At 43.2% G+C, this 12,304-nt stretch overlaps 1 protein-coding gene across 4 annotated transcripts in view; it reads right to left on the reverse strand.

Annotated features, from left to right (window-relative positions):
- Nucleotides 1-12,304, reverse strand: part of TGFBR3 (transforming growth factor beta receptor 3) — a 205,985-nt gene that overhangs the window by 142,901 nt on the left and 50,780 nt on the right. The window contains exon 1 of one of the 4 annotated variants that reach the window (XM_009212811.3): nt 6,205-7,092. The exons of the other annotated variants lie outside the window; for them this stretch is intronic. The gene's annotated coding sequence lies outside the window, so the exon portion shown is untranslated. Of the gene's footprint in view, nt 1-6,204; nt 7,093-12,304 lie in introns of those variants that run through there. 4 annotated transcript variants of the gene reach the window in all.

Raw genomic sequence — 12,304 nt, forward strand, 5'->3', positions numbered from 1 at the left:
AAAGAGGATAAGAGAAGTCTTTTCAATCCCACCTAGAAGACTTTAGAATCTGGAGAGATGATAGCCACATTTATATTCTTCTACAGCCAAACAGAAAACAATTCCAGTATCTCCTAGTGCCTGCTATAGGCTGAGAAAAGCAAAGCATTAAAAAAAAAAAAAAAAAAGATGAATCTTAGTGTGACCTTCCCAAACACAAACTTCATTTTCTAGCCTCACCAATCTTTTAGAACAGAAGATCAAATCCCTTTAGAATCAATGGGTAATAATATCTCTGCACATCTAATCTATTTTGGGGGCTCAGTTGAAATCCTATCTCCTTTATTAGCCTTCCCAAATTCTCCTCACTAAAAGCTATCACTCTCTTTCACTTCTCACAGACTTTGTTCTTCAACTCTATCAATTTCTGCTTTACATTAGTTATTTGCATGCCTATTTTATCTCCTTTACAGGGCCATAAACTCCCTTATCAAGCTGAATAAGGGCGGGGAATGGTGGTACACGCCTGTAATCTTAGCACTTTGAGAGACCAAAGCAAGAGAATCACTTGAGTCTAGGAGTTCGAGACCAGCCTTGGAACATGGCAAAACCCCATCTCTACAAAAAAATATAAAAATTGGCCAGCGTGGTGGCACGTGCCTGTAATCCCAGCTACTTGGGAGGCTGAGGTGGGAGGATTGCTTCAGCCCAGGAGCCGGAGGCTGCAGTGAGCCAAGATCACACCACTGCACTCCAGTCTGGGCAACAGAGCTAGATAGAACCTGTCTCAAAAATAAAATAAAATAAAAATAAAGATGAATAATGTCCTATTTAGTCACCCATTCACAAGCACTTATTGAGCACCTATCTAGATGGTAAATATCATATAAGGTCCTGGAGATACAGAAATAATAACATTTTCCTTCTTCAAGGAGCTCACGGTCTAATGGGAAAGGCCAGTGAACACTCAATCATCAAGGTGTTATGGGAGCATGGAGGGGAAGCCTCCCTAATTCACCTCAAAGAAGGAGAAGATGAGAAGGGTCAAAAAAGGCTTCCTAGGGCAGGTGATATCTGAGGTGATTCTTAAGAATTAATACAATCTACCCAAGCAACAAGGATAGGAAATGACAAATCTGTATTAAAACCAACATAGGTATACATACTTTGAAGAACTGGGTGGCAGTTTCTTATAAAGTTACATACAACCCAGCAATTACAGTCCTAGGTATTTACTCAAGAAAACTGAGAACATATGTCCACAAAATGACATGTTTATAGAGGTTCATAGCTAATTAACTGCATAATACTCAAAGGAAACAACCCAAACATCCATCAATAGGTGAATGAATAAACAAACTGGGGCATATCCACGCCGCGGAAAATATTCAGCATCAAAGAGGAACAAATTATTAATACATGCAAAACCTGGCTATTGATTCTCAAAAACATTTTGCTGAGCAAATAGGAGTCAGACACAAAAGAGCACATGAAATTCTAGAACAGGCAAAACTGATCTATAGCAACAGAAGGCAGATTAGTAATTGCCTGGGACTGGGGAAACGGACTACAGGGAGGCTGAAGAGAATGAAAGGGGTGGAGACGAATAATAGAAAACTTCCCTGTATCTTGATTGCAGTGGTGATTGCACAGGTATACGTATTCATTAATACTCATCAAAATGTACCTTTAAATGTGTGCATTTTGCTGGACACAGCAGCTCACACCTGTAATCCCAAAACTTTGGGAAGCCAAGGTAGGAGGGCTGCTTAAACCCAGGAGTTTGAGGCCAGCCTAGGCAACATAACAAGACCCTGTCTCTACAAAAAATACAAGAATTAGCCAAGTTTAGTGGTGCACACCTGTAGTACCAGTGACTTAGGAGGCTGAGGTAGGAGGATTACCTGAGCCTGAGAGGTCGAGGGTGCAGTGAGCCAAGACTGTACCACTGTACTCCAGCCTGGGTAACAGAGCAACACCCTGTCTCAAAAATAAATAAATGAAGCGTACATTTTAATCTATATAAGTTATACTTCAATATAAAGTTGATTTTAAAAGAAAAAAAAGAGTCTGTAATACAGAACACAGACTTTGGAGCCAGACTTCCAACTCTACAATTTATTGGCTGTTTAAGAGTTAACCAGTAATAGCATTAATATTCACATTGCATTAATATTATAGGCAAAGACCTAGAAGTAAGAAATGACATGATAGCATGAGGACTACAAACAGTTTGGTGTTTGAGGAACATAAATCTAGAGGAAAGATGTGAAAACAGATGAGGCCAGAGAGGCAGAGAGAGCCTAAAGTTGCAAATCTCTATGCCCCTACACCTAGGAAAGAGCATCTGACATGCATGGGTGGCCAGTCAAATGTTTATTTTCATTGATGAACCTCCATTGAGATACCATTACATACCCACTAGGATGACTAAGTCAAAATGACAGATAATAATAAGGTTGGCAAGCATGTGGAGAAACTAGAACCCTCATATATTGTTGCTGGGAGTATAAAATAATGCAACAGGCCAGGTGTGGTGGCTCACACCTGTAATCCCAGCACTTTGAGAGGCCGAGGTGGATGGATCACAAGGTCACGAGTTTGAGACCAGCCTGGCCAAGATGGCAAAACCCTGTCTCTACTAAAAACACAAATATTAGCCGAGCACAGTGGCAGGCACCTGTAATCCCAGCTACTTGGGAGGCTGAGGTAGGAGAATCGCTTGAACATGGGAGGTGGAATCTGCAGTGAGCCAAGATCGCACTACTGTGCTCCTGCCTGGGTAACAGAGCAAGACTCCGTCTCAACAAATAATAACAATAATAATGCAAACACTTTGAAAAAGAGTTTGGCAGTTCCTCAAAGGGTTAAATACAGAGTAACTGTATGACCCAGTGATTCTACTCTCAGATACATATAAACCCAAGAGAAATAAAAACATAAGGACGTGCTTGACTCTGGCCTTGGCCAAAGCCATACTTCCCAGAAAAAAGGAAAAAAACATAAGCCACACAAAAACTTGTATGTATATGAATGCCCTTAACAACATTATTCCTAATATCCCCAGACTGGAAACAATGCAAATGTTCATTAACTGATGACAAATTTTTTTAATGCGGTATATACGTACAACAAAATATTACTTGACCATAAAAAGGAATGAAATGCCAAATACATGCTGCAACATGGATGAATCTTGAAAACATGTTAAGTGAAAGAAATTGGTCACAGAAGGCCACATATGGCATGATTCCACTTCTACAGAATGTCCAGAATAGGCAAATCTACAGAAACAGAAAATAGATTAGTAGTTACTAGGGCCTGAGGAAAGGGGAGAATAGGGAGAGATTGCCAATGGATAGAGAGGTTTTTTTGGAGGATGATTAAAATGTTCTAAAATTGACTGTGGTGGCAGCTGCACGACTCTGATAACATATTAAAAATGATTGAATTGTACACTTTAAAGATGTGAATTATATGGTACATGTATTATATCTCAATAAAGCTGTTATAAAATGTGCAATGAATACACTATCAATAATCCACTTGTGGTCAGGCTGAGTGACTCACGCCTGTAATCCCAGCACTTTGGGAGGCCAAGACGGGTGGATCACATGAGGTCAGGAGTTTGAAACCAGCCTGGCCAACATGGTGAAACCTCATCTCTACTAGAAATACAAAAATTAGCAGGGCAAGGTGGTGGGTGCTTATAGTCCCAGCTACTCAAGAGGCTGAGGCAGAATAATCACTTGAACCCGGAGGTGCAGGTTGCAGTGAGCCCAGATAGTGCCATTGTACTCTATCTTGGGTGAGAATGAGACCCCGTCTCACAAAAAAAAAAAAAAAAAAACCACTTGTTTCAAGCAATGTTTGATAAAAGTTAAACACAAAGGATATGAAGTATCCCTTTTCGTTCAATTTGCTGAAACGCATATTAAGTCCCCGCTATGTGCCAGCTACAGTGGCCACAAATAGTAAGACAGAGTGCCTTGGCTTTAAGCAGCTATACTCCCGGAGTCGGGAGACAGAGACAGGTACACAGTGAGATAGCACATTAGAAGGTCCCCTAGAAGGCTGCCGAGGGAACTGAGGAAACACAAACAAGGGCCATGATCGCCTCTCCATTACCTTGTCCAGTACCTTAACCCTAAGTCATGGTCCTGTTAGATGTGCATTTCTTCTATTTTAAGTCCTGCCCACATTTATATTTAGTAGGAGGCCCCTGTGGTGAGCGGTGTGACTGAGTCTCCAGCTGACTGTCCTAAGCCAATCACTGTAACTCCATTACTCTACCAGGGACTGATTCAAGGGTGGGGAGGTGGGGAAAAGCTGAGTCAATTCAGCCAGTGATTGCAAAGAGAGACATACTGGGTGTCTGGGGACAGAAGCTCTCTCGCTCTTAGCTGAAGCCAGCACTGCCCTTCCTGTTTGAAGGAGCACGCCGATGGCTCCTGACAGCCATTCCTAAGCGCCAGCACTTCCTTCTTCAGCTGAAGATGACCCTATGGCCAGTAAAGCAGACAGACAAAACGACCTAAGTATTGAATAAAATTAGTCACATTCCCATTTTCTCCCATCCACTACTAAAAAAAAAAAAAAAAAAGGCCTGGCCATGCCGCCTGATGCCTGTTTCCCCTCACCGGTCTGGAGGCACCTACAGGGCAGCGGACCAGGAGTTCCACGCCTCTCATTTCCTCCCCTCAGAGGCTACCACTTAGTCAACCACTGCAAATCACATATTTTGCAAGAACAGAAAAGCGATGAACAGACAGTTATCAACCTGTTCTTCTTACACTCAACCCTAAACATTTTTAAAAGCAGAATTTAGTGGAGGAAAAAAATTACCTACAAGTCTTTCCTATTAAAACAGATTAACATAGTTGCCTTTATTGATTCAAGCAAAAACCACATTTTACTGAGGAAAACTTTCTGTCCCTTGCCCTCCACCTATTCCTGTGGTGCCAACATAGAAAATGTCCTGGACTTTTAGGGAAGGTAAGCTCCTGGGGTGGGGACGCCGTAGGTGTGATGTAAAGTGCCAGGCATGAGGCTGGCGTTTGATGTTAAGCGCTGTAGCAACGATCACAACAACAGAACCAGCGGGGCATGTACGGGCTGGCAGTTATGACATGGAATGGTACTGGTTTCTATTCTCAGCATGTGTCACTGACTTACTGACAAGACAGTTAAACATAAAAGGGGCCCATTATCAGTGGTAAATGGGATCAAGTCCTTGGGATAGCAGGAATAAGAAAAATCCAGCAGTAATCCCCAAACCTCCTGTTTCTCAAGAGTTTCAATTTCCTGCTCCAAACCTTTTCAAAAACTGCTATTACCAAAGTAAACTGATTTAACTTGACTGTTACTTCCTTTTCATAATGTGACGGCACCAAAGGATGAGCAGGCAGAGACAGAAAGGCCCCCATTAAACTCCCCTTCTTAAGGCTTCTTTGTATTCACACCGCATAAGATAATTCATTAATGAAGACTAAGTTACTGGTTATGATAACACAGCCCTTGGCACACAGTAAGCACTTGATAAATGTTTACTGAACGACTACAGGAAATATCTGAGTGCTGGACAGAGGAACAAAGCCTCGACTCTCCCAGGTTCATTTCTTTAGCCAACCTGTTAACAACAATAATACTGCATGTCATCAAAGAGCTGGAAAGGATCTGGCTTCAGTAAGGCTGCAGTCACTCACTGCTCAGCGAATGAATCGATCCATTCAGTTTCTCTGACCCCCATCCAGAATACAAGGTAGTTATGGCCAGTTCGGGCATAACTCCCAATGGACTTGTTATTAACCACACGGGGTAACTGTGAATGGATGCAGAGACACCAGTTCAGTTCAGCTGCAGACTGTCTGGAACATCATCTTGGTTAAGCATCTACCAGCTCTTCAGATCACACTGAGGGCTGCTTCTCAAAGCCTGACAGCATCAGAACAGTACAACCTCTCACAGTCTGTCTTCTTTATCCCTTCCCCAAGATAACTCATCATGACTGCTATAGAATAAACCTGAAAGGGTTTACTTACTACCCTAATTACAATTACTCGGGGTGAAGTACTGGATTCTCCTGCACCATGAAGAACTCTCAAATATACCCATTCACACCTCCTCTTCCCCTAACTCCACACCCCAGTCAATATTTTGGCTTCATTAACTAGTCAAAGGAAAAAAGAGTTTGCCAAACAGCAAACTCACATTTCACACAGTTACCTCAGCCAAGTCAGGAAGGAAACATCAAATCCATAGCCCAGTGTATAAATGTTCAGCACTGAAATGAAGGAAAACCAACAGGACACTTGTGGTTATGCTTTAACTTAAATCCCTAGTTAAAGGGAAACTAAAGCTGATCCAGTTCAGTTTATCAACAGGAGAGTTCATGAGGAATTATCATGAGCAAACAGGGGCAGCCATCCCCGTAACTGTAGTTGCCTTAAGTAGAAGCGGAGGTGCAAGTGAACTCAGCCGTGAAAGGATCCCTCTGGATGGTCACCTCCACAGGAGCAGCAGCTGCTCAAGCCCCAAGGCACACTACTAAAGTTAAGGACTGAAAGGCTGCTGGGGTAGAGGAAGACCAAAATTCTTCCAGGAAGGAATTCTAGTTTAAGCCCGTATTACTGTCACTGCAGTTCTAGGACCCTCCCACCACAGGTCCCTCTCTCCCAATTCCCTGGCATCTAGTCAGACCAGGAAGAACAGGTGAGGGACCTCAAGGACTCCTCAATGCAGTGAGTGGGTGTTTGAAGCTTTAAGGCTAAGGCTGACTTATATGTATGTGAAGGAGTCCCTCTTTTTCTGGCCATCTTCCTGGGCATGTGTCCTGCTGCCAAATCACCAATGCCAGCACTCTCTACCTCCCAACCCCGCCCCCTCTACCATGACACATGGGCCATGACCCAAGCAGACATGCAGTAACAAGGCACAGTGTGGCTGGGCACAGTGGCTCACACCTGTAAGCCCAGCACTGTGGGAGGGTGAGGTGGGCAGATCACTTGAGGTCAGGAGTTCAAGACCAGCCTGGACAGCACGGTAAAACCCCGTCTCTACTAAAAATACAAACATTAGCTGGGTGTGGTGGCACGCACCTGTAATCCCAGCTATTCATAAGGCTGAGGCACGAGAATCACTTGAACCCAGGAGGCAGAGGTTGCAAGTGAGCGGAGATTGCCCCACTGCACTCTAGCCTGGGCAACAGAGCAAGACTCGAAGGTCTTAAAAAAAAAAAAAAAAAAAAAAGGAGGAGGAGGCATGGTGTGGGGAAGAGAGCCACAGGTTGGCATCAAAGACCCATGCACTGGCTGTGGTTCTGACAAAGTGACACCAAAGGGCACATATGCTAGAAGGGTCCAGCCATAGAATCACAAAACCTGTGAATACCAAAAGCACCCAGAACATAGCAGTCCCCTAAAAGGAAGCTCTGAGATTCAAAGTGTGCTCCAAGATGATGTCCATGGCTCACCAATTCCCATGGAGAGTTAAAACTACCAAGGATGCCCTGGACACAAAGAAAACAATCACTATGAAAGCAAGGACTCTAAGGGGACAACAAACTCCAAACTCAGTTGTTCCAGACAAGGGTTTTGTTTTGTTTTGTTTTGTTTTGAGACAGGATCTTGCTATATTGCCCAGGCTGGAGTACAGTGTCTGTTCATAGGCACAATCCCACTACTGATCAGGATGGGAGTTTTGACTTGCTCCATTTCTGACCTGGGCCAGTTCATCTCTCCTTAGGCAATCTGGCAGTCCCCTAGGAGTCCCCAGGGAAGTCACCACACTGATGCTGAACTTAGTGCAGACACCTGATTGGCATAGTGCACTACAACAGCCCGGAACTCCTGGGCTCAAGTGATTCTCCTGCCTCTTGAGTACAGACCCAAATGATCATTATAGTTTACATAAAGGCAGGGTCTGAAATAAAATTTTCAAAAAGCAAGATCTTTGGTACTAAACATTATTTCCATCTAAAACCAGAACTAGAGGCCAGACCTGAGCAATGCAAGGCTGTGTTCCCAAAACTGCCAATACTAGTACCATGTTCTTTGCCTCTGTCTGTCTCTGGCATAACCAAGATCAGCTCACCCTGGCAGGGGTATGCTTGGTGAGGAGGGATACAGGCAATCGGGACTTGGTGCTTGTCCCCAAGGGCAGAATACTTCCTGGCTACTTGTGTTTGGTATGTCTTTGTTTTGGTTTAGCCCTGGCAATCTGGCACGCAGTCTATTTCCAGGGGGAGCTCTGTCCACGGTATGGCTGCCCCAGGCTTGAGGTCCTCATTCATTTTCATAAACAAAGCCCAGTTGCCACAGTGACTGGTGCTGTGAGCAGCTGCTAAATAACAGAGGTCACCCAGAGCTTTCTCTGGGTTCTACAGTCTGTTCCTAGGCTTCTGTGAACAGTGAGTGGGTCAACGGGAGCTGCAGTCATACCAGCCAGTACTTTATATGGGAGTCTGCCCCCTGAGGAGAAACTCCCAAGAAAGCTGCCAGATACACAAGCGATTTCAGGTGGGGTCCAAGACCCCACCCCTGACAGATTTCGGTCTGGGGCACAGGAAGAGTGAAGGGCATAAGGAGTATCAACTTCCTCTCTGTGGCTTCTATAGTCCCCAGAGCAGTGAGAGGGTACACGGTCAGAGCTTGGGGCAAAAGGAATGATCCTGGAAAAGTGAGTGTGGAGTTGGGCCAGTGCTGCTTCTGCACCCTGTGTGCCAATCAGATGCCTTCTCCCTGTCCCACTTAGGTGGGAAACAGCTCTCACCACCCCCATAGCAGGAAGCACAACACATCTCCCACCCAGCACACACAGGTAAAAATTTCTGGACTGGAGTCCCAAAGGTCTCTTCAAGTTAGAAATCATCACTGTTGTGTTTCCACCTCCCCAAGGCAAGCTTGTCCGAAGGCCACAAGATCTGCTAGACCTCACAAGCTGGGGCACAACCTGCACCATGCCCACCTGCCTGGATTGTTCACTTGTTAAAACCAGAAATAGTTTGTCTTTTACTCTGCAAAGTGCAGCTTCTGTCCTCAAAGTAGATCATTTCAGACAAAAACAATTAAAAAAAAAAAACAAAAAACTGCACTATAAGGCAGGTCCTCTTCCCTCTTGCAAAACCAAGTCACCTTGGCAAGAGCCCAAGGAAGCTGTAAAATAGAAATGAGCATAAACGTCACTTAGTCTTTAGACTCATTCCCATGTTAACATGGAATAATAAACATTCTTCGGCCCCAGTGCCATTTCCAGAAATAAGTGATCATTTAAAACTTAAGCAAAATTAAGGTTTACCATTCCCAGAAACATATGCTTCTGTCTTTATCAACCATGAACCAACTAAACCACTACAAGGAGAGGAAAATGGAAACGAAAGGTCCCTGATTCGCAGTGTAACTCAAAGGTAAACCTGCAGATTTGGGTCAAACATGCTTGCAACCAGGACCTAAATGTTCTATACACAGGACTTTTCTGTGTTATTCCCACCACTGTAGTTTATTACAGGCCAGAGGAAACCTAAACAGTTAAGAAGTTTGTCCTTAGGCAAATAGTTCAGTAATTTAGACTTCAAAGACTCCATATTAACCTCTGTTTACACAAAGTAATGTGTTTCCTTTGCCTGCTGAACATCAAAACACGTAACAATTAATTACCTCTATTTTTGAAAACCACGTAAGTCCTGTGAAATATAATAGCCAACGCATTTTAAGCAGAGGGAAAAAAGCATGCTCAAAATCTGCTGCATTCTCTGTAGAGACAAAGTAATAAGAAAACACCCATGGAATTTAATTAACATAGAAAATTATTTAAAAACAAAAACTTTTCTCCTTAAAATTGTCATTTTTCTTTCTGTATTATCTATTTTTTTCCATGTTGCCTTATGAACACAGTGAATCTAGTAATAGAGCAGAGTAGCTTTTTTATCCCTTTACTGAAAAATTCAACAAAGTTAAAATTCCAAGTAAAGGTAAAGCTTAGATAACTCAAAGTTATTTCATGTTCTAACTAGTCAGCTCTCCTGAGAGCATTCCTAGTTCATCATTAATGGGTAATTAATGACTAATTTCCTAGAAATTAACTCCATATCCTGTATAGGGAAGTGTAAATGGAAGAACAGTTAGTGGCCCTAAATGAGAGAGAACTTGGCAAATACTAAGGTCACCTTTGATATACAGAGACAATCAATATTCTTTTGAATTTGTATAGGAATTTCAAATTTGCAAAGTTCTTTTATCTATTTTTCCATTATATGACCCTCAAAATAACCACATTTGGCTAACAATAACATTATTATCTATGGAGTGTTTACTATTGTGCAAGAGTCTCTTCTAAGCATTTGACATGTATTAACATGTTTATTCCTCACAACCACCTTGAGATACACTATTATTGGCCCCACTTTACAGAGGAAAGAACTAAGGTAGAGTGATATTAAGTCACTTACTCAAAGTCATAAAGTTATTGAATCAAGTGAGTAAGCCAAGCCAGACAGCAGGGGAAAGGTAGAACCTAGATTAGAAGGCAGGCCAGCCTCCTGGGTTCCAAAATCAAAGGGAGTTTCTTCTCAGAGAAAACTCTGAGTTGGGGTCAGGCATGGTGGCTCACACCTGTAATCCCAGCACTCTGGGAGGCCGAGACAGGTGGATCACATGAGACCAGGAGTTCAACACCAGCCTGGCCAACATGGCAAAACCCTGTCTCTATTAAAAATACAAAAATTAGCCAGGCATGGTGGTGCATGCCTATAATTCCAGCTACTCAGGAGACTGATGCAGAAGAATCACTTGAACCCAGGAGGTGGAAGTTGCAGTGAGCCAAGATCACACCATTGCATTCCACCCTGGGCCACAGAGCGAGAATCTGTCTCAAAAAAAGTAAAAAAGCCGGGCACAGTGGCCTGTAATCCCAGCACTTTGGGAGGCCAAGGCGGGCGGACCACAAGGTCAGGAGTTTGAGACCAGCCTGGCCAACATAGTGAAACTCCATCTCTACTAAAAATACAAAAAATTATCCAGGCATGGTGGTGGGCACCTGTAATCCTAGCTACTCGGGAGGCTAAGGCAGGCGAATCGCTTGAACCCGGGAGATGGAGGTTGCAGCGAGCCGAGATCACACCATTGCACTCCAGCCCAGGCGACAGTATGAGACTCCGTCTCAAAAAAAAAAGCCAGGCCTAGTAGCCCACACCTATAATTCCAGCTACTAGGGAGACTGAGGCAAAAGAATCACTTGAACCCAAGAGGTGGAGGTTGCAGTAAGCCAAGATTGCACCACTGCACTCCACCCTGGGTGACAGAGCAAAGCTCTGTCTCAAAAAAAAAAAGCCAGACATGGTGGCTCACGCCTGTAATCCCAGCACTTTGGGAGGCTGAGATAGGTGGATCACTTGAGATCAGGAGTCCAAGACCAGCCTGGCCAATATGGTGAAACCCCATCTCTACTAAAAATACAAAAAAAAATTGGCTGGGTGTGGTGGCACACACCTGTAATCCCAGCTACTTGGGAGGTCCTGAGGCAGGAGAATTGCTTGAGCCCAGGAGGCGGAGGCTGCAGTGAGCCAAGATGGCGCCACTGCACTCCTGCCTGGGTGACAGGGCAAGACTTCGTCTCAAAAAAAAGAAAGAAGAAGAAGAAGAAGAAAACCCTGAATCAAGATATCCCAAGGAATATCCCAATGAGATCTGCCTAAATAGATGTCCTAATTCTATGGAAAACTCAACTACTAGCATATTAAAGAAAGATACAAAGAATTAAAAAAGGAGGTCCAGATTTCCTTAATCATCTGCTCATAATTCTCAATATAGTTTTAACTTTACACATATTTTCTATACTGTCCAATAGTCTTCGCAAATTACCTAAGAAAATGTTTAAAGCCTCCAGAAAAAGGAACTATTTGGACATTATATACTGGAATTCTCACTACATTTTTCTCCTACATTGTAATGTTCTGATGGTTTTTTAACAATTCGTGTTTCTGGCAAACTAACTCAAAGTAAAGCTAAATTCATGTAACACATCATCCTGGCTGCAGTTTGAAGCTACTATCCAGCCGGGCTGATTTTAAAATCCAATTCTGATAGCATGGTATATACCCCTGCCTTCAATAAGAGTAGAAGCCTTTCCTTTCTAGAAAATCCTCACATATCAAAAAGACAAAAGATACTTTTCTCTTTATGTATTTGAAAATTGCAAATAGTAACAGACACTGCCGAGATCTCCTTTCCTATCCTCTGACAGGTTCCCCTTTGGTTCAGGCCTGAAGAATGGGCATGACATACGAGTGTTTATTTTCCTGCACTAAAGTGAAAATCTATTTACCTTTGAG

Source organism: Papio anubis, chromosome 1 (assembly GCF_008728515.1).
Source record: "Papio anubis isolate 15944 chromosome 1, Panubis1.0, whole genome shotgun sequence".
Taxonomy (NCBI): Eukaryota; Metazoa; Chordata; class Mammalia; order Primates; family Cercopithecidae; genus Papio; species Papio anubis.